The sequence below is a fragment of the Urocitellus parryii genome, chromosome 13 (assembly GCF_045843805.1).
Source record: "Urocitellus parryii isolate mUroPar1 chromosome 13, mUroPar1.hap1, whole genome shotgun sequence".
In the NCBI taxonomy this organism is placed as follows: Eukaryota; Metazoa; Chordata; class Mammalia; order Rodentia; family Sciuridae; genus Urocitellus; species Urocitellus parryii.
Window position 1 is genome coordinate 54,208,591 of NC_135543.1, and position 22,817 is coordinate 54,231,407.

Here is a 22,817-nt window from a genome sequence, read left to right on the forward strand (position 1 = left end):
GAAGTCCACATCCCAGTGCCCATTAGAGAGCAATGTCACTGAAAGGGAAGGTGATGAGGACCTTGACAGAAACAGAGCGATGGCAGTGTGATGAATTTATCAGCTGCAATTTTTTTTTTTTTTTTTAAGAAAACGATCCCTTCTTGCCCAAATCAGTAACTCCTTAGGCGGCACAGCCAGTCTTTCCCTTCTCTCCTCCTGGAACAAAAAATAAGAAACCCAAATAACCTTCAAATCCAAAGACTCCACAATAGGAGGAGGCTGTAGAGAGACTCTGGAGGCTGATGAGGACCCAGACACACTGCAACAGAGTCTGGCAGGGAACATATAGGAAAGCACCGTTGCTTTGTGCTGGGCTATTCTTGATGGATTTTATTAGTACTGGGGGTTGAACCCAGGGGCACATTACCACTGAGCTATATCCCCAGTCCTTTGTTTGTTTGTTTCTTTGTTTTGTTTTTAAGACAGGATCTTGCTACATTGACCAAGGTCTCACCAGCTTGCTGAGACTGGCCTCCAACTGGTGATCCTCCTGCCTCAGCCTCCTGAGTCACCTTTGCTATTTTTAGAATCAGAGATTTCTGAGGGTTTCCTGAATATCTCACCAATCAAGGGATAGCTTCAGAAAGCTCTCCAGATCCAAAACAGATAGGGAATTCAAATAGACCTGACTCATGATCCATTCAAAGGAAGTAGGTTTCCCAAAGAGAAAATGAGAGTTGGAGGATGACTGTCCAGTTGGTTATCATTTCCTATAAGGAAAAGTGAGATGAACAATCCTGAAGGGACACATACTGTGGATTCCCCCCAAAAAAGATTTTTAGATGTGGAACTGAAGGTTCATCACATAAACCAATAGGCAAAACAGCTGATTAGGTGGTAATTGTGTCAAATCAACTTCTCAAGCTCAGCAGATTAAACTCTTAACGACACATATTCCTAAGGATATTTATGGGTAACTTAAATCATCTAAGATAAAGATTCCCAAATTACTTACACCAGAATAGAAACTCTTACAAACATCAAGGCCAAATTTCATGCCAACCTTCAACATAATTTTAGAAATTTCAGAAATACGGATCGCAACAAACGTGTCTGCTCCTGGCAAGTGAAGTCCTGCTACCTCAGCTGGCTGAGACGGGTGACACGGCACTTTGAAATTTCTTGAGAGGTACACTCAGGATGAGAGGGGAAATTGATAATCAAGACAATGACTTTCCTGCTGAGGTATGTCTCCGCCAATTTCTTTCTCTTTTTTTTAATATTTTTTAGTTGTGGATAGGCCTTTATTTTATTTATTGATATGTGGTGCTGAGAATCGAACCCAGTGCCTCACACATGCCAGGCAAGTGCTCTACCGCTGAGCCCCAGCTCCAGCCCCAATTTCTTTTTTTTAAATCAGCCATGCTAAATCCTTTAAGAAAAATAGAGACGATATGGGGTCAGCTTCTTCCATAATATCATACCAGTCAAAGGTTTTCCTCGGATCCTTGCTTCTCTCATATTTGAGAAGAAGGGAAAAATGTATTTAAAAATATATCTCTTTATATCCAAAACCTGCCTGTAGTCTAGTCTGCATTCTAGAGCAAGAAATCCACCAGCAGACCACAACCTCTTTTCCAATGCTCGTCCATCATCATTGCTTAGTTTAAAAAGAACAAAGTTAGTGATGGATTTTAACAGTTTTGCTATCATGAGTTTTGACACCATCTACCAAGAACTAATTGAGTGGGAAGTCTGACAGGTACGCATTTATTTAATATAAACACATCAGCAACAGACCCTTGGCAGTGGGGTTATATTGGAAATGATGTATTGCAAAATCACCACAAAATTAACACATTTAGCCATAAATGGCAAATACATAAAAAATCGAAATGTGTGGCTTATACAAACGACAGAACAAGAGCCTTAGAAAATTCAGTGTCAAGCTCGTGGGCTATTTTCAAACTGCTTTGTCATAAAGAACTATTATTAAAAATGATATAAACAGACTGCTGGGCTAGCTCAGTTGGGAAAGCAGGAGACACTGAAAAATGGCATATACCTGAAGAAATTCCACGGGAAAGGTCTAAATGACACCTTGATCAGTGACCAAAGGGATCACTCATTTGCATCTAGAACCAGAACTACCCACCCCCCACCCCCCGACTGAGCAGGTTTAACTCAAAGCAAACGTGCACAGGGCCCATACAAACAGGCAACAGATACTAAAGATATTTTCCAACCAAACAATTTCACTTAGCAATTTTCTTCTTTCACAAAGAGAGAAATCAAAACTTAAACATTCATTTCAGGACTCACCCACATTATCCACGTCCCAACGCCCAAAGATAACAATTTTCCCAGATGATGGGCAGATCCATGGTCCATGTTGCAAGAAGCAGTGAGACAGGAGCGTGTGCAAAAAAAAAGAGAGAGAGAAGAAAAAAATGGTTTAGTAATAGTTCAACAAGTGGTAGCAATGCACATCACAGCGAGCATGATCATTACAGTTCCCTCGTTTCTGGAAATCATCCTACTGCCAAGACATTGTGGGTTAAGGAGAAAGTTACTGTCAAAAAACAAGGTCCAAAGGGATCACTCATTAGCATTTTTCATTTAACAGCTGCAAATACAATACATGCCCAAATGACTGAACGTGCCATAGATGTTTCCAGAAAGATAAGAGGGAAGAGTTGTATGAACATATAGGGACATAAAAATAATTAAAGCAAGTCTAGACTAGATTGGGGGGAATCTGCTGCAAGGTAAAGAGTTAGACTGAGCTCATATCATAATTAGAAAACTCAGTACAATGACTTACACCTTTCAACAAGCATTGGACTAAAATGATTCCAATTACAGACTCTCAAAGAATATAAATTATAGCCCAGTTCGTATGTGCTACAAGTCCGAGCCACAGAATAGAATCTGAATTTTTCAAAGAAACAAGTTATTACCACTCTTTTTTTTAAGGAGACAAAGGAAATAAATTAACATGACATTCAATTTTCTAAGATACATTGTTTTTCAATCCCACAAGCCATGATAATTGCTCTACGAGGGAAGAAATTTCACAGCCTAAAAACATATTTTCAAGTAGATGGAACTCCCAAAACTGAGGCTTCATGTAAGACAGCTCATCTGTCACAAGCTTTCCACATGAGACATCACCTTGGAAAGCCAGACTTTGCCAAGTTCACAGTAGAGGAATTCTGTGATCCTCAGCCTCCTGGACCTTGGTCTTACAGACATAAACTATTAATCAGTTCTATCCAAAGCTGCTGTCAACTGAAAGGAAACAAAAGCAGAGTCTCAAAGAGACATGGGTATATGCATGTTCATAGAAGCATCATTTACAACTGTCAAAAGGCAGAAACAAAATAGGATGTGTACACACACACTAGAATACTATGCAGCCTTAAAAAGGAAGGAAAAGATGACACATTCCAAAACATGGAAGACATTATGCTGAGTGAAATATGCCAGATTCAAACTGATAACTACTATATGACTCCACTTCTATGAGATTTGTAAAGTAGTCAGACTCACAGAGAAAGTAGATTGGCGGTTGCCAGAAGAAGATGTGGGTGGGGGGAGGGACTGGGAGTTGTTTAATGGATATAGTGTTTCATTTTTGCAGGATAAAAAGAGTTCTAGAGGTCAGCTACACAACAATGAAAATGCATAGAATACTACTGAACACTACTGAACTGTATGCACAGAGATGGTAAAGATGGTAAGTTTTGTGTCATGTGTATTTTACCCCAATTAAAAGGAAAAACAGCTACTGTCAAAATGGTTCTTGGAATTCTTTGGCTACCCTGTGTAGACTTGATCTTCAAAGGAAAGAATTAATAAGAGCCTATGTCAACACTTATTGTAAAGTGTTAAAAGACGGCAATTTGTAATAGAACCAAAAAGGAGCCGCCTAGCACTAATTCAAAAACTGTGGCTTTACTCTCAGCAGATGGTGGGATGAGAACAGTCACTTAACATGCGCTGGGAGAAATCATGACAAACCTGCCCACAAAGACCAGAGCCTGAGCAGGCTGTCAGCACCCCCTCCTTGGCCCTTACAGAACACAGGAGCCAACCTCTGCTCGGACATCCGTGTCCTATCCAAGGGCACCTTCAAAAGTACCGATGCAAGGGCTTCCTAATGACCTTTAGATATTTTTAAAGTTTAATATCTTGGGTTTGCATTGCAGTTTCTTTCTTAATCCACCCTCCTCCATCCTGGAAATAAATGGTGGGATTTCCTCTACCTGTACCTAAGCAAACTTCACCCAGAAAACAGTTGATCGTCTCTTATACATTAACTTTATTTGCTAAAAAAAAAGAAAAAAAAATCAGAAAAGGGAATATACTGGTGCATGCATGAGAAACTATCATCAAATAAGCTTCATTATCTATTTCAAACACTTTCTGGGCTCCTTTCACAGTGAGCTGATCTCTCGGAGAGAGGAGTCAGCTTGCCTAGGGACTGCTGAGGGAGCAGGAAGTGTGGGCTCAGGTGTCCTTGAAGGAACTGGGGTGACTTTGAGGAGGCCACTACACATCTCTTTTTCCTTGGATGAGAAAGGAGAACCACAGGTCAGCTGGATTTGGCACAGACTCATGGCAGAGGGCAGATGAAATGGCACCTGGAGAAATCCTCTGAGAAATAGTGCACCATCAATGCCGGGGGACAGCGGGATGTCCTCCTTGTGGTCTGCCACTGAGCAGAAACATTCAGCTCTTCCCCAGGAAATGAGGAACATCCAATTCAGCCAGCAAGTGCTGTAGCTTCAACTTGGCATCCTTGCTCTGGTTTTGTGGTTTAAATGTGTCCCCCAAGAGTTTCGTAGGTTCAATCCCTATGACATGGTCTTAAGGTAGAAACAATCTGACTCTAGTTTTTAGAGGCAGGTTCTTGGGGAAGTAATTAGAATTAGATAAGGTCATTGGTTTGCAGTCCCCACGATTGAATGCTGGTGGCTCTGTAAGAAGAGAGAGAAAGACCAGAAGACACATACATGTGCTCTCTCTCTCTTGTCATGTGATGCCCTTCACCTTGGGACTTTGCCTGGGAACTCTGTCTGATACAAATATTCCTCAGCAAGAAGCTATCACTTAGAAACCGACCCTTGAGCCTACTGAACTGTGAGCTAAAACTTCTCTTTTTAAAACAAAGTTACCCAGCTTCTGGTATTTTGTTATAGTAACGAAAAGCCAACTAATAACAGACCTTATTTCTTATTTTTCCTGTCACCCTATTGACCAGTTTCCATCCAAATAAAGGCCCATGTGTCTATGGTAGTATTTCTTCAAGCAGGGTGCAGGGCCCGGGAAGTCCCTAAGATGCTTTTAGGGAGCCCATTAAATCAAAACTCTTTCCTTGGTCATTCTTAGACATTAATTGCTTTTCACTTTCATTCTCTCACCAGTGTACGGTGGAAAGTTCTAGAAGCTACAATAGCGTGCGACATTTCACTTTCCATTTCTAAGGCTGAAACAGGCATTAGAGATTCTCTTCTGTTAAGCTGCATACGAACTAGATTTGCAGAGCCATTCTTTACCCTAAGTTATTTCTGCTTTGGAAAACATAGTTAACATAGTTAACTTTCATTGAAATATTTGTGTTAACATGGAATGGATTTGTTATTGCTCTTCTTAAGTAAATGAAAAATGAATATTTTTAAAAGTTCTCCATTGTGATTCCTAATTCAGTTAACATCAATAGATATAATCTGCACAAAGAAGAGTTGTTTTCAGTCTTCAATAATCTTTCAGAATATAAAGAGTTCCTGAGGGAAAAAAAAAGGTTGAGTATTGCTGGTCTGGAATGAATTACAGAAGAGCAAATGACACAAGAAGAAGCTGCAGAGGGTCAGGCAAGGTGGCCCACACCACTGATCCCAGCTATTCCAGAGGCTGAGGCAGGAGGATTTCAAGATAGAGGCCAGCCTGAGCAATTTAGTGGGAGTTGGCTCAAAAAATAAAAAGGGCTGGAGAGGTAGCTCAGTGGTGGGCGCCCCTGAGTTCTATCCCCAGTACTACAAATAAACAAAATAAAATAAATACAAGAGGCTGCAGAGGTACGCGGGAGCAGAGGCTCAGATCATGAAGACCTCAGTGACCACGTGAAGAGCAACGTCAGAACAGTTAGACTCTAGTGACAGTCCTTTCCTCTGTGTGTAAGAGGTGTATATGATCATCACTCGTTCAGCTCACTGTTGCACCATTTTGATTCATAAATCTCCATCACCCTATCATGAAAGTGGCTTTCAAAAAGAAGAACTTCCCCTTCCTGGTCACATGCATATTTGAATTGTGCTGACCTTTAGAACTCAACTTTTCGATTAACTTGTGGAAAGTGTCTGTCTATAGAGGAGTTCACTTCTGTTTCTTGATATCTCCACATTCAAATGGGGCCAGGACTAAGGTCATGGCTCCTGTCCTGGGGATTCTCCATGGAACAGGAGGAAGTGCAGCCGGGCTAATGGGTACTTTTCAAAAGGTGGCCTTTTCTCCCTCAGAAAGCCCCTCTCTGCTGTGTAGAGGTGCCCACTGTTTCCCTCTTGGGCTCTCTTGTACCTGTCCCCTCAGAAGTTGTTGCAGGCTCTATCCATTCTCAAGCCCTTTGTCTACTCCCCTCATTCTGAGGAAGAAAAAAAAAAACCACCTCTCACTTCTGGCTTCATTAGGAAGCCAACAGCAAGAAATTCTGGAGTTAATATTAATGCACAATGATTACAAAATATATGACTTGTAACTTTAGTGTTGGCAAGATAAAAATAGATTATCTTTTTTTAAAAAAAATATTTTTTGATTGTAGATGGACACAATACCTTTATTTTATTTTAATGAATGAATGAATTTATTTATTTTTGGTATTGGGGATTGAACTCAGGGGCACTTGACCACTGAGCCACATCCCCGGCCCTATTTTGTATTTTATTTAGAGACAGGGTCTCACTGAGTTGCTTAGCACCTTGCTTTTACTGAGGCTGGCTTTGAACTCTCGATCCTCCTGCCTCAACCTCCCAAGCCGCTGGAATTACAGGCGTGTGCTACCACGCCCTGCTTTATTTTTTTATGTAGTGCTGAGGTTCGAACCCAGTGCCTTCCATGTTCCGGGCAAGCGCTCTACACTGAGCTACAACCCCAGCCCAGAATAAATTATCTTAATAGGCAGTTTCCAGGAATATACAACACCTGAAAGTGTGATTCTGATTTAAATAACAAGAGTTGCATATTAGTAAAGCCAGTGAAGAGAGAAAAGTCTATAGCCATGTCAGGACCAGGATATGTGTAGCCAGGGATCAGGCTAAAAACTTTTTATCAAAGTACATTCTTCAGACATTCCCATCAGCACATAACTAACTGAAGGAACAGTTATACCTTAAAACAATTGAGAAGGTGAAATTGAGACTGAAATGGTATTATCCTTTAAATGTTGAATGTCTCCCACGGGTTCATGTAGTAAAGGCTTTGACCACAGGGTGGCGCTATTGAGAGCTGATGGAACATTCATTTAGTCACTGGGTGCTGACCCTTGAAGAGCATTATGGGACCCCACCTTCCCCACCCCCACTCCCTCCTTTGTCTCTTGCTTCTTGGCCTGGAGGTGCACACTCCTGTCATGGTGTGCTGCTTCACCAGGGTCCTAAAAGCAATGGGGTCAACTGATCATGGACTGAAACCCACAAAACTATCAGCCAGAATAAACCTTTTCCCCTTAAAAATTAAGTGTCTCAGATATTTTGTTATAATATTGGAAAGCTGACTTATGGCTGTTTAAAAGACATTTCTTGATGGATCTGTGCAGAATTCCTATGTTGGGCAATAGACATATCTTTACGAGATAATGCCCAGTTGGTTTTCAATATTATAATATCAATTTACTTGCTAACCATTTAGAGCTGTGTAAGATTTGATACTTTTCATAAAATTCTCTTTTGAAACCCCTCATTATCACAGTTTATGTTGTGGTAATTGGTGTTTATGTACTGGGTCTCCCTGTACAATGAGAAGCACCACATTTTCTTCACATGTACATTCCCACGGCCTACATTGGCACCTTGCTTGTGAAAGATGGTAAATGAATATCAAATTGAAAGGAAGACTACAACCTGCACTTAATTGGGGTTATAAGGCATTCTGATGTTTTCATGCAAATAGCACAGAAGGATTAGGGGTTAGCAATCCTTTCTGCAAATAAAATTGATTCCATCGGATTGCTTTCCACCTACTGCTTAGAGCAATCAGAACTAAGAAAAAGAATAGTTTTATTTGAGAGAGACGGTAATAAATGTAAAGCAAGGAATATTTGGGGGGAAATAAAAAAAAAAAACCTGACTATGAGCACAAAAGTGTGACTTGGGGTAGTATGTAGAAATGACAGCCTGCAGAAATCAGCACTGAGGACAGATGAGGGACTCAGAAAGGAAGCTACAAAGCAAGGTATACGCATCCACAGACTCCCACCGTAGGCAATCCATTTAGGGAAGCACCATCTAACTTCCTGTCCTAAGGTCCCACAACTGATACTCATAGTTACAAAACTTGCTCATAACAGATTGAATCATTGTCTGGGCTAGCCTGGAAATCCAACTATAATTTTTAACATCTTCTCTCAGGGCAAAGAATTCAAAATGCTGAACAACTACTTATAAATGCACTTTTGGAAAAATGACTCATCTATAAAATAGGGAATGCCTATATTCAGAAAGTAGGTCTCTGCCTTTTATCACTCTAGGCTTTTCACCCCAAAGGCTAAAAAAGCCAGAGGCTGAAGAAAAGAAGCATTTCTCAGCTCTTAAAAAACAAAATGCACACCATCCATTAAACTACTCTTTGATCATGGCTTGTCTTCTGCTTTGAAAAATACTCAGAAAAGGAGTGCCAAGACCTCCCAAAATATGGAGGAAATGCATGTACTCCTTATGGAGAAAATGCAAAAAGTTTCAAAAAGACCACGGGCTAAAGAATGGGGAGACTGTGTCAGCAGCAACACCCAACCCATGACTAAAAGGTATGCACAACAGAATCCATTTCTCCCCCAGTGTGAATGAAGTGGGAAAATAAAAGGCTTCTAAACATTTGAAGGTCATTGACCTTGTATTCCCCGCAAGTCTTTGATGCCAGCTCTCTCATAACATGTGCAAATGGATACTTTAGTAGGTCAATGCCAATAAACCAGATTCCTGAATTTAGTGTGCATCTCTGTGAACAGAGAACACTAACAAAATGTGGTGAAGAGCTATACCATAAATCTCAAGCAAGTAATCCCACACAGATAAACTTAGTTGTCTCTGTAAAAACAACAACAACAACAAAAGCCCATTCAACTATGGAGAAAATAACATGTTTAAAACAGAGCTCAGTGTTTTTAGCACTGCTAGAACATTCATGCTTACAGACAGCCTGTTTGGTGTTGAAAGTGTAATCAAACTGCTTGCTTACTACAGAGAGAGTTCAATAAAGACAGAGAAGTTGACAGTACTACTCAACCATTAAAACTCTTTTGAAAATGTAAGAATTATTGTGTGCTCTGACTTTCATCCTGCAACACCATGCTAAATTAAATTGGTACGATTTGCATTTAGTGAGCATTTATGATGTGCTACATGTAAAAGGACAGCTCCATGAAAAGCCAAGCTATTGGTTATTAAGGGTTTTGGAAGAGGGGGTAGAGGCTAGGTTGATGTTGAGAAGCCATGGGCAGAAAAAAAGAGAAAGAGCATATTTATTTGACTCATTAATTTTCTGTGAACAGCATGCAAGTTTCTCTGTGGATCCCAGATTTATTGTACACTCTCATTCAGTCAACCACCGACCTGTGGAGTCTGATGTTAAGGAACTACTTCTTCTTCTTATGTTGTTGTTTTAATCCTCAAGTCTTCTCCTTTGTCTTGCTAAAATTATACTTCCAGTCAGAGTCATAAGTTTTGGGGTCAGATACTTTTTCCTATATCAACTCATTTCCAGGCAGTGAGTTCAATGCAAAGCCACTGAAGGGTTAGCCTAGCTGCTCCTTGAAGCATTACATAAGCAGCTCACAGTGAGAGCCAGGCAGAAATGCGCCACTTGCTACCTTCCAGAGGGGCTTCCAGGACTTTTATCTTTCTCTAGACTAACAGCTAGTCAGATGTAACAAGCACTCCCTTTCCTTATGCCAAATGGGGGCCAGGAGAGAGTATGTTGAGGGTCCCACACTATATATCAGCCACGTATTCATCATTCTAATTTATTTTAATGGGAGTCACCTAGATAAATCCTCTTGCCATGCTTTGAAAAAATTACACTGAATCTCTTTGAATTCCTCCAAATCCATAGGATGAGAAAAAAAGGAGTGGAAAAATCACAAAAGGAGGTCCCAGATCATATGTCAAACAGTGCAGACTCTGAGTCAGTTTAGAAAAACAATAGATTAATGATCAACAGTCAGGTCAATGGGATCAATATCCAGAGAACAAAAATGATATTGCTTGTGATTATTAGAAAAATAATATTATGGTTGCTATTATTAAGAAGGACTTAGAATTTTTTATATAGCGGCACCTATGCCAAGTGATACTTTCATTTCCCCATGTCAAAACTATGTTTCAACAACACTGTGCAGTAAAAGCATTGGGGAAGTTGAAGCTGTTATCAGGTTTAAAAAACAAAAGGTTTTGAATCTGTGATGATGCTTCAGGATTATAGATTTGGAAGCTGAAGCAGCTGTAACTCCATCATAAAGATGAATAAACTATCATCCAGGGAAATTAAGTGATAATGAACTCACAATCTGGAAAACAACATCACAGCTTATTTTTCCTGAAACACGCTTGGTTATCTTCTAACTGGATCCTACAGAGACCAAACCTATGCCTCAAATTCAAGGTAGAACAAGCTGAAAGGAAAACATACACTCAGATATTAAAAGCATAAAACAGAGCATCATGATCCAGTTTCATGAAGTGCAAAGGTTGGCAACCAGGTCACACATGCACACACTTAAGCAAACTCACTGTTGAATTACCAGCTTCCTCTTAATCTACACTGTTTTTCAAAGGAAGCAAATAGCTAACAATAGCACAAATTATTCATCCTTTATAAATACAATGCAGATGATGTTGTAACATGATAGTATTCCCCAGGATTCAGACATTTTGTAAGAGAAAATTATCTTAGCCATCTGAGATAATAACCTCTTAAAGGTTAAGAGATTATTATGATATGATCCAGGCATTGTAGTGCACACCTATAATCCTAGTGACTCTGGAGGCTGAGGCAGGAGAATCTAAAGTTCAAAGCCAGACTCAGCATCTTAGCAAGGCCTTAAGTTCAATCCCTGGTATGAAAAAAAAAATCTATTTTTAGATCTGGTTATTCCAATGTCTAACCACTAGAGAAAAGGTTAGGAGTCTCCCTGAAAAGAACCCAGGTCCAGAGAAGAGTCCAGGCACAAACTTGGGCTGCAGGTGTGTGTGGGATGCAATGCTCAGTGCCCTGGAGGCTCTCTGTTACTGTCCTCTAACCTTTCACACGTTCCCCACCCACAATCAGAGTGACCTGTCAATGCCTGACTTCTCCAGATTACTCTTCCACATAGAATCCTTGCATGATACTCCATGGCTGGTTTGGTTAATTCCAAAATTCCTCACACTTCCAAGCGGGGTACATGAGTTTAAGCATTTACATGTGCCAGCTGGATCTCATGAGGTCCCAGGGACCAGTGATCCAGAAACTCTACGACATCTGGACCTCAGAGAAGCAGGGAACACACCATCTCCTGCCAAGTCTGGTGACGGCTGGGTGCAGCCACAATGAATTTAGTGGCATCCATTGATTCCTTTGGACTCTTTGATGCCGGTTGTCACTTCATTGGCCAGAATAGGACCTAGAGCAAAAAAATGGCAGGATCTCTCTGTCACAGAGAGGGTTCAGTTTCACAACCAGGGGAGAGAGCCTCAGGGATTCCTAAACACAGCTGGGGTGATCTGACTATGGTTAAAATTACCATCATTGTAAGCAGTGACCGAGTCAAAGAAATACAGTTGCATTATAGTTTTTAAACCGTTATGGCTTGGGAAACATGGGCTCCATTTGTATCCACTATAAAATAAAAGTGCTCTTTAAAACAACAGGCCCGCTCTGTCCATTTGAAAACATGAAAGGGCAGCAGTTTTACCTAATTATTTTCATAATTAAATGATTGGTGTAGCTCATTTTAAGATCAAGGAGTATAAATTAATTTGTCACAGGTTACTTTAGCACCAACAGAGCTAAATACCTATGAGGCCCATTACTTCTCCCATTTGAATAATGCAGATACAGCACGGGTGGATCAACAAAATAATATTTTGTTTTTGAAATCACAAATGTTTTGCAGTAAGATTATCAGGTTTATCCTCCTAATTGCATTTTGCTCTGGCTATTATTATATCCTTAAAAATAACTGGAAAGGGGCAAAGGGAAAATTATAGTAAATACACTCAGGGTTAAAGTTTATTTTTAAAAAAGATTAAAAAGTAAATAAATATAATCAGGACTAAAAGCTCAAAACACAAATATTGAAAGTAAAAGTTGATTTGGTAAATGTAGATTTTCATGCTGAATAAAATATATCACATGATACCAAGGAATGGATATACTGTTTGAACACTTAATATGCTAGTCATTTTATGGTATTGTTTATATTTCTTACAACAACTCTGCAAAATCAATGTTACTAAACTAGTTTTGCAGAAAAACTAAGGCAAAAAAACTTAAGTGATTTAGCTAGATATTCAGCTAGTATCTACTAATACTGTAAATGCACTGGGGCGAGTCTAGTAGTCAGTATGCATCCCAAAGTACTTTACATGATAGTAAAATCAGCTTTTTCATTTTTTGCTGCATCACCATATTTATTCTGCTCTTTAAGATTTGCAGGCTGGATACAGGTGGTACTGACTTAGGATTTTTTTTTTAACTTTATAATGGTGCAAGAATGATAAGCATCCATCAGGAACCATACTTTGGATTTGGATTTGGATGGTTTTCCAGGTCAGTGATAAGAAGTATGATCTTCTCTCAAGATGCTGGGCAGGGATAGTGACCACCTCCCAGTCAACCACCCAGTGTACTGTGTTGCTAAGTTCTGATGCTCCAGAGGTTAGGTATATTCAATGGCAACTTGGATTTTCAACTTGCAATGGGTTTACCAGAATGTAACCACATGGTAAGTCAAGGAACACCTGCATTTTCAAACATCATCTTACCCAAAATCGACCTGAAAAAAAAAGGGCACCCACAATTCAAGGAAACAACTATTTTAGGTGGAATTCAAATGCATCTTAATCTGTGTTAGCAATTGCTTTAAAATCAGACTTCTAGCTTATCCAAATGATCTCTGCCTACAGACTTCTGATCTCATTATTTAGCTCTGTGAAATTTTATGACTACCAGAGGGTAAAAATAAGTTCTTTTAAACATTGAAAGGTAAATGCAAGTCACTGATTAAACATTTTCTTGTTTAAATTATTTTTGTGAATGTTCCATAATGTACTTTCACAAAATTGTTGCAGGGACAGCGAGACTTGTATGGCATCGTTAAAAACTGTTAGACTAGTAAATCATAGTTTGTCATTTGTAAAGTGCAATCTCAAACGTGATGCCATACCTTTCATGTCATCCTCTGGGTGGAGTAGGGACTCCTGTTACTTCCAGTTAACAATGAGAAAGCTGAACCTAGGAGAGGTTGAATAAGTCTGCAGATCCGTTGAGTACCTGTGGCTACATATTTACACTGTGAACAGCCAACACCTTTCCCATTTTGCTACAATTATGTAAACTTCATAAATAACCAAGAGTCAAATTTAATGCACATAGATACACCAGCTTTGATTTCTTATAGGTGATCTCTCATGTTCCAGAAGGGGTTTGAGTATATAATGCCAACATTATAGTAAGGCCTGCTCCCCTACTATTCAAAACCTCAGTATTTGATCATGCCTGTTTTGTCTTGTTTCTATTTGCTCACTCCTTGTGAGCAATGGATTATTTATTACTATTTGATGAGAGTGAATTTATCCTCTCAAGTTTGAAGGCCTGTGTACTTAAGACTGTTTGGAAATATTTTGTTCCTGAAATGTGGAAGCTGGTGATATTTTTATAATAAATTTTTCTTCGCCTGATCTCAGACATTTAGTATGCAGGTAAGATATGGCTTCATACTTTCATTCTTTAAAAAAAAATACAGAATCACAAGAATACTCACTTTATAAGAATATGAATAAAAAATTTATTGAAGGCTGGAGTTGTGGCTCAGTGGTGGAGCACTCGCCTAGCACGTGCAAGGCGCTGGGTTCGATCCTTGGCACCACATAAAAATAAATGAACAAAATAAGGGTATTGGATCCAACTACAACTAAAAAGTATACATATTTAAAAATTTTTATCTAGATCAGAAACATTTTAATAACTGCATATGCCAAAGAACACATGCATGATTCTACTTTATACGTCAAGGATATGTAATAGAAATCAGATGCAAAGCTTCCTAAAAGGGATTTTAGATCATTCAAATCCATAAGACCCAGACTAAGAATTCTCTCACATATTTCTGGATGCATTCAGTTCTTGATGGGCATCTTGCCCAGCATGTCTCATTTTCCTTTCAACCTAATCACTATCAGCTTGGCTTTCCACATTTGACTCTGCTTTTGAAAGTTCTGAGCTCATTGTGACCATATCCTCATCTTTACAATGAAGAATGTCAATAACTTTACAGATCCTTTAGTTTCCAAAGCTTAAATTACCCATGCAATTAGATAAAGGTGGTAGAGGTTGATTTTTGAAGTTTCCAGATAAATTGCCTGTAATTCCACTTTGCCTAGAAGGATCTGCTCAAGGGCTGGGCACTTCTTCCTCATTATCATCTTGACACAGGTTTAGAACATCCTTCTCCCTCTTCTCAGAAATCTCTGGATGATCATTCACTCAGTGAAAAGTTATGGAATCCCCACTCTGGATACCACTTTGCGGTCAAAGATGAATAAGATGGAATCCTAGCTCTCAATCAACAAAACATTTGAAAGAATAAAAACATGGCACATTCCCTGACAGAGGAAAAAGTTGCAGAAAGAAGGATGGGAGAGAAACCTTCTGAACATGATCTTGGAAAACTTCATGAGGGATGTAGTATTTGAGTTGGGCCTTAAACAACTGGTTCAAAACAGAGATAGGGTGAGGGGCACATCTCAGTGGAAGGACTGGGATGAGAAAAGGATGCAGAAACAAAACCTAAAGGTGTCCTAGGCATAGGCTGGAATTGCAATAGGTCTCCTGCAGTGGCCATGGAAGATAACACTAATGTACAGAGGAACAAACATGGGGCTTTGCATACAAATTGAAAGGAGGTAGATCTCACTCTTTAGGAATTTGGGTTGGCATGAGGCTTGGAACAGGGAGCTGATATTTTCAAAGCAGCACTGTAAAAGGATTACACTGGAAGCAGATGTTAGGGAGAAGAGAGTTAGCAGAGAGTGTGAACTAGGATATTATTGTGAAGGTCCCAGCAGGAGGTGTCAAAGGCTTGGGGTGGGACTGGTGACAATATGATAAAAAAGAAAGTGTCCATGGGAGGCCCACAACATGGCTACTGACTTTTCTGGGGAATGTGTCTGTGGAGGAGCCATGGGGAGGAGAGGAAGGTGTGAGAAATGAAGATCAGGTCTCTCACCTGGGTGACTCAGGACATGGTGGTTCTGGGTGAAGGAGAAAGGCTGAAATTGAGTGAAGTTTCTGTCCATGTCTCGTTTGAGGTTGCTGTGTGAGGGCTGGGTGAAATATCCTCCTGGCATTGGAAATGTGAGACTAGATTTCTAATGGAGGCTGAAGAGTAAAGATCTGAATCTGGTAATCATTCATCCAGCTAACCTACACTCCTGGTTCTAGAAACCAGTGGCTTGTTGTTGGGGCAACTAACCTCAGAGCCAGGCCAGGTGCCAGGGCCTGTGTTTTACATGTGCTGTTGACTTCTCACCATAAAACCATCTTATGCCTACTTTCCTGATGAAGAATCTTCCTGAGGACTTTGACATTATCTAGTGAGCTAATGTCAGGAGGTATGCAAGTTCTGGTTCACCCTTGTTTTCCTGCCACACTGAGCAAAGTCCCCCCACCCCCAGCTGAGCTCCCAGTGTGAGCATTGTCATGCATTCCTTTGCCCATTAGTTTATTTTCTCCTGTTCCAATCTTCATTCATTCTCCTCAATGGAAATCTCTCCTAATAGTCCCCAATTATATTCAGGGCCTTTCCCCATCTCCTCACTGATCTTAACCTACTTAACTGCTCACTTTCCTCATTATGTGGGATTCCAAGATAATGTCCCCTTAGCTCCTAGGTCTTGAATTCTTCCCACTGGATATGGTCCCTTTCATTAATATTGGGCTACGAGACCCTTAGCTTGTCAAAACACACAGTGGACATGCATCAGCCCTGCTTTTCCACATAACACCATCGTAACATCACATCTACCTGAATGAAACCCTCAGATGCTACTCAACTAGCATTAAAACAAAACCCATTATTTTCATCTCTTCCAGGAGTGAGGTGACTACTTTGATTTCTGTATTTGTTTTCTCTACTCCCCTATCACAACAACAAATCATGAACTATTTCTAATTGCTACCTATATTTCTCCATCTTAATTGTGAAGATCAGGTTCAATACCTTTTAAAATCTCTAGTTGCTCCAGCAGCTTTCCACTGAAAGTCATATTTACATTGGTATCTTTGTTTGCTTATGTATTTTTAAATTGGCACATGATAATTATACATATTCATTGGGCTTAGTGTGATATTTTGACACATGCTTACAATAGGCAATGCTCAAATCAGGGTTATTGCATATCCATCACCTCAAACATTAATCATTTCTCTGTGCTGGAAACATTCAAAATCCTCTCCTCTAGCTACTTTAAATATACAACTAGGTTATTGTTGACTATATTCATCCTACTGTGCTATAAAATACGAGGACTTTATTTTGTTTTATTTTTGTGGCACTAGACTACTAGAGCTTAATCCTCTTATCTAACTGTGTTTTTCTAAATAATTTTTTAGTGGTAAATGGACACAATATCTTTATTTATTTTTATGTGGTGCTGAGAATTGAACCCAGTGCCCCACACATGTGAGGCGAGTGCTCTACCACTGAGCTCCAGATCCAGCCCCTAACTGTATTTTTTTTAGTTGTAGATGGACACAGTACCTTTATTTTATTTATTTATTTTTATGCAGAGCTGAGGATCTAACTCAGTGCTTCACAAGTGGTAGGCAAGCACTCTACCACAGTGCCACAACCACAGCCCCTCTAACTGATTTTAATTCCCACTAACTAACCTTTCTGCATCCTCCTTCCCCCACCCTCCCCAGGCTCTGGTATCCACTCTTCTACTCTCTATTTCTATGGGATCAATTTTTTCAGATTCCATATATGAGTGAAGACACATGGTATTTGTGGAAGTCCTGTCTTCTTTCCAATTGTGTTTCTTGCTCTCCTTGGTTAATCAGCTCGGAATAGGTAAATTGCATGTCCCCAAGTGCTCACTCTTCCCTTCCAGGTATCTCAGATAACTCCAAAGTCATAAATTAATTATCAGGATGAAGTAGGTGAGAATTATTATTCCCCTTACACACAAGGAAGAAGCTGCCCAGAGTAGACTGTGACTCACCCTACTCCCTGGATCTTTTTAATGAATCATTCACAGTCAACCTGCCCTCGCTTCAAATCCTACAAAAATCATGACCTGGTTTAGTTTTTGTTCCCCAACCTTCCACCCTCAAGGAAGCATGCCAACATTCAGCATGTTGTGAGGAAAGTGAGCAATTTGGGGTTGTGGTTTATGATGAAAAACCTATGGCTCTTAGTTTTGGAGAACAGAAGAAACACAGAGCTGTGGAAATTGTTGGTGGGTGAGTAGGAGAACATTCAAGCTCAGGAGATGGACTTTCAGGGAAGGTGTTGGCATGCAGGCCAACTTTGGGGACCTTCTTGTTGCTTTTATATGGTCCTCTGTAAGGACTTCTCCTCCTCCTCAGGTCCAAACCATAATGTAAGACCCATCCTTCTTGAAGTTTCCCTTGCTGTTGTCATTCAAAGGGTGGGATCACTTTGTTGCTATCATTTAACTGTCTCACCTATTTATACAATAGCACCAAAATCATAATGTTCCTTCCATTTGGGCCAACCAACTAGAATATAAGCTTCACATGGGCAGGGACTGTGCTGTGTTCATCCTAATGTTCCAAACATTTAAACGAGTTTATCTAAAATGGAACAGAATATTTCTGAAGGTAGTGAGGCCTCCATTTCTATAGGCATTTAACCAGAAGCTGTTATTGGGGTTCTTTACCCATGTGACTCTGTCATCCTGGTATTTCAAACTTGCCTAATAGTTTACATGCTCTATTCAATGTGGTTTCCCAGTCCCAAAGAGTTTAAAAATGTTTGCAACTAAACAGTGACTTCAAAATGACTAGGACCATTTATATAATGATTTGAATAATGATTAATCCTATAAATGATTAAATGTCTTTCCAGGACAAACGTTACATAATGACAAGCAGCAGTCTACTAGTGTTTGTGAAACACCTACTCTGGGAACCAAAGGATGAGAGAGAGAGCCCTGCCTTCAGTAGCCTCCATTTCAGTGAGGAGGTTATCCCCATCATTGGGCTTCAGAGCTCCAGGTATGGGTACACAGTTTCAGTTTCGCATCTCTGCTCCTGCGTAGAGGTTTTCTTAAGGTTGCAACCTGTTCTAAGAAGCCTAATTGAAAAAACCCTCTTCGTAAACTAATATTACAAGAAAGGCTCTTTAACCCTTTGGTATCACTTAAATCCAAACTGTGATTGATCCCACTGGGAAATAAATGTCCATGGTTTAATAAAAGAAGACGAAGACAGAGGCCCACAAGGTCATTTCAGAATCAATCTGAACTTTCCATGTTCTGAAGTATATGTAAAGATATGCACACTCACCTCCTCCCACTCCGACCCCACCCGTTTTGGAAATATAATTCAGGTTTGGGGTGAGCCAATCTTGTTTAGTCCTTCAGTAACTGTCACAAGAAATGCATACGGGGGTCCCTACGCAGACCCCGCTTTGCTAGATTAGAGTCTGTTTCTATTCAAATGGAATTTAGATTTAAACTGCAATTCGATTTGGGATTTACAGTCCTTCTACTTTCATTCATTTCGTGGATTCCAGCCCTCTCCCAGCTCAATCCAATGCACTTCAGAGGGAATTACACGAGTCAGCCAGCCTGAGATGGGGAGGCTGTGTGTGTTCCAACATCAGGCCCCCCTGGGAGAGCGCCCAGGGCAGGAGCAGGACATCCAGGCTGGGTTGCGTTAGCCTCGCCTCCCTCGCCTCGCCTCGCTTCAGGGATCCTTGGCGCTCACCGCAGCCCTCTCGCGACTGCGAAGCGGATCCTGGCGCTTTCTTTTCTCCTATCTTTCCCACACTGGACCTTGCTCCCAGGAGGACTTTGCCGCCAGCACCCCAGGCTTTCTGGGCTCCGAGGCTTCCTCCGGCCTGCGAGAGCTTCTCTTGTATGGAAGGAAAAGTGAAAGCGGCTGCCGGCTGGGGGAGAGGACGGCAGAACTCGCCTCATGGCTGCTGCTTCACCAGCCGCAGCGGCTGTCACCGAGCGGTGCAGATCCGGATCTCAACTTCCAGAGCAACTCCGCTGCCCCCACCCAGACACAGCCGCGACACGCCCTTCGGCGCAGGTCCCCAGTCCTGGGCTCTAGCACCCGGGATGCCCACCCTCAGCTCTGCGGGACCACCCCACCTGCAGCTCAGCGCGCCGCCCCGGGTTGGCCCGCGGGTCTCTAGCTCCCTGGCTTCTGATCAGGACGCGCGCGCGAAAGGGAGTTCGGAGCCCCCAACTTGGGCTTCCCGGTTGGCAAGACGCCCACCCTGGAACACAGGCCCACTTCGGCCGGCCTCCAGCGGCGGTCCTTACAGGCAAGCAACAGGAAGATGAAATGCCTAGCGAGAGATGCTGCCCTGGATTTGGAAAAAATAGCCTCAGTTGCCTCGGGAGCGCCTGAATCCTCCAACCCGCACCCTCTGGCCAAAAGATTTTCAGCCTGGGACGCGCCTTGGAGGAGGAGACCGGGCGCTGGATCCTGAGAAGCCAACAGCGCTGAGTTGCTGGGGTGCAGCTGCGCGCCGCTGGAGGCAAGGGGCGGTGAGGCTCTGCGGCTCGGTGGGGCAGGGGGGAACCGGCTCCTGCGCCTCTGCCTCCCGGAGAAAGACACACACACACACACACACACACACAAACTGACAAGCAGTCTTCAGCTCCCCCACGCTGCAAGCCGGAATGCGGAGGTCAGAGTCACTCCTCTTGAAGGCAGTAGCTGAAATGCCGAGATGGTTGCGGATGTTCTGTCCTCACCTCCAAGGCTAGCACCTTCCCAGGAGACCCCCTGATCCCCCAGAGCAAGCTAGCTCTGGCTTCCAAGATTCCGCTCTTTGGGCAAGCAGTTCGAGCTGCAAGGGGGCGGGGATGAATACGGAGAGAGCTCTAAACAGCAAGTCCTTGCTCACCTCCCGCCCTACGCGCAGAGAACTGGCCAGCCCTATTCTCCTCCAGCGCCCTACTAGGCTGCCAGGGCCGGGGAACGGGACCCTCAGGACATTCCAACTCTGGTAAGGGCGGAGAGGGGAGTGACAGCAGCAACCACTGCGCGCGTTGGCAAAGGCACGGAATCTCCGAATAGGCTAAACCGCGGGCGCGGAGGGGTGGAGGCAAGAGGGGCGGAGGAGGAGTTGCCAGAGCTGAGAGGGATGACGTCCTCCAGAGCCTCAGGCTCGAAGGGACAGAAGATTCGTGTGCTAGCCTGGCCCCGCGCGCTGGCTCGGGGGTTCTCCCAGGCGCGGCGCCCGGCTGCGGCTGCGGCTCCAGCACGGCGCACAGGGGTACGATCCCGGCTAGCTCAAGCCAGGGCGCAAGCCCTCCTGTCCCCTTGAAACCACCGCTCCGTCAGCCCCCTCGCCACGGGGTGCCCACCCACAAGACCTTGCCTATCCCGGGCAGGCCTAGGCAGGCAGCCCCCAGCCGGTCTGGCCTCGCCCCTTCCTCGCTGTCTTCCCCGTCGACCTCAAGCCAAGGGCAGGCGCCCGCTCCCCAGCCCCTACCCACGAGGTGAGCCGGCGCTCCCGGCCTGCGCCCAGCTACCAAGAAAGATGGGACATTGTAAAGGAAAGGCGCTCACCTGGGTCTCAGAAGCCTTCCTCTCCCTCTCTTCTCGGAGCCTATTCCCAGCCCCCAGACACAACCTTCCTTGGAGGGGGAAAAAAAAAAGTAGCGCACGGGCAGAGAGAGGTAGCGCTGCTTACAAGTCCCTGCGCAGCGGCTTTTTCCTTCGGATTCTCCTGGGTCCAGTCTTGGTCTTGGCGGCGGGAAAGGGCTCCCGGAGGCTAGAAGGGGCCGCCAGATCCTGGCTCCTCCCGCAGCGGTGGCCGCGGCACCTCCAAGTTGCCACCTGCAGCGCGCGTCGGGCGCCTGTGACAGCCCGCGCCGTTCAGCCCGCGCGGGCCCGCCCTCCGGGTCCGCTCGTTGGCTGCGCCGGGAGATCGGGCGGTCCCTGCACTCGGCCCTGCCCCGCGCCCGCCCCGGAGTGGCGTGTTCCCTAGAGTGAGTCTCCTTCCTGGCCTCCCTGGGCTATACAGTCAGCAGGCAATGCCATCTGGGGAGAATCAGACAGGGACACGCGCGCGCGCGCGCGCGCACACACACACACACACACACACACACACACACACACACACACTCACACACACACACACACACACTTTTGTGTAGCCAGGGGCTGGAGGAAAAAGAGTAAGTTTTAACAAATGCCTCTTCGTGTACTCTAAGGGGACTGGGCAACTTGGATTCTTTTGCTGGTATTGGGGATATGGGCTAGAAGGTGGTTTGGTTCCTTTGTTTCACCCACTCCACAAGAAACGCTAAATATGATAAGCAGCATGGAGTCACCACTCTTCCCTCTCCTACCTACACTCCTCCACCTACACCACAGTAGTGGGGGATCCTTAGGTTCCAGCACTCACAAAGCCATCCCCACTTTTGCTCTCCGGATTTCTAGGCCTGAAGACCAAAAGCTCATCCTCCATGTGCTTGCTTGATTCTCTGGCCTCCAGAGTCCAGGCCAAGAAAACTCCTTCCCATGCATGTAAAAAACCTGGGCCTTTAAGTGCTACTCTTGGGCCTTTTAAGTAAACCTTTTCCCTTCTACCTCTACCCCAAAGACCTGAGCAGGAGGAGTTCCCTGTTCACTGCTTAATATGCCTAGGGCATTCAGGTGCATTCTTTAGGCCCTCTGCCTCTTCCTGGATCCTGAAGCTGTGCTTTCTGGAAAACAGATTCTGTAAAGCCTTCTGGAGGAGAAAAACTATTTAAAAAAAAAAAAACAAAACAAAACAACAACAGCAACAAAAAAAAAAAAAGAAAGAAAGCTATGACAAGCACCTGTGTGAAGAGCCATCCAACCAACCAGAAACATCTGACTCTGGGGAGTATCTATGTGAAAGTGGTGCATTGCTAACTACCTATTAGTTTAGTAACATTTCAAAATTAACTGCCCAAATAGCACCTTTTATAGCCCATTAGGGAAATGTCTGTTTTGAGATAGAGGTGGGGTACTGTTAAATGTGACCAGAATGTGCATGGTGCAAACCGGTGGCTAGCTGTGTTTTATAGAATACTCAGTGAGGTGAGAGGTGAGGGGAAAGTTCCTTGCTAAAGGAAATCAAAAGGTGGCTTTTTACAAAGCTGTTACCAGTCAAAAAGCCACTC

At 42.9% G+C, this 22,817-nt stretch overlaps 1 protein-coding gene across 2 annotated transcripts in view; it reads right to left on the reverse strand.

Moving 5' to 3' along the window:
* Nucleotides 1-21,505, reverse strand: part of Epb41l3 (erythrocyte membrane protein band 4.1 like 3) — a 226,995-nt gene extending 205,490 nt beyond the window's left edge. For both annotated transcript variants that reach the window (XM_077792399.1, XM_026394530.2), the window contains exon 1: nt 21,232-21,505. The gene's annotated coding sequence lies outside the window, so the exon portion shown is untranslated. The remainder of the gene's footprint in view (nt 1-21,231) is intronic.
* Nucleotides 21,506-22,817: the final 1,312 nt, after the last annotated feature.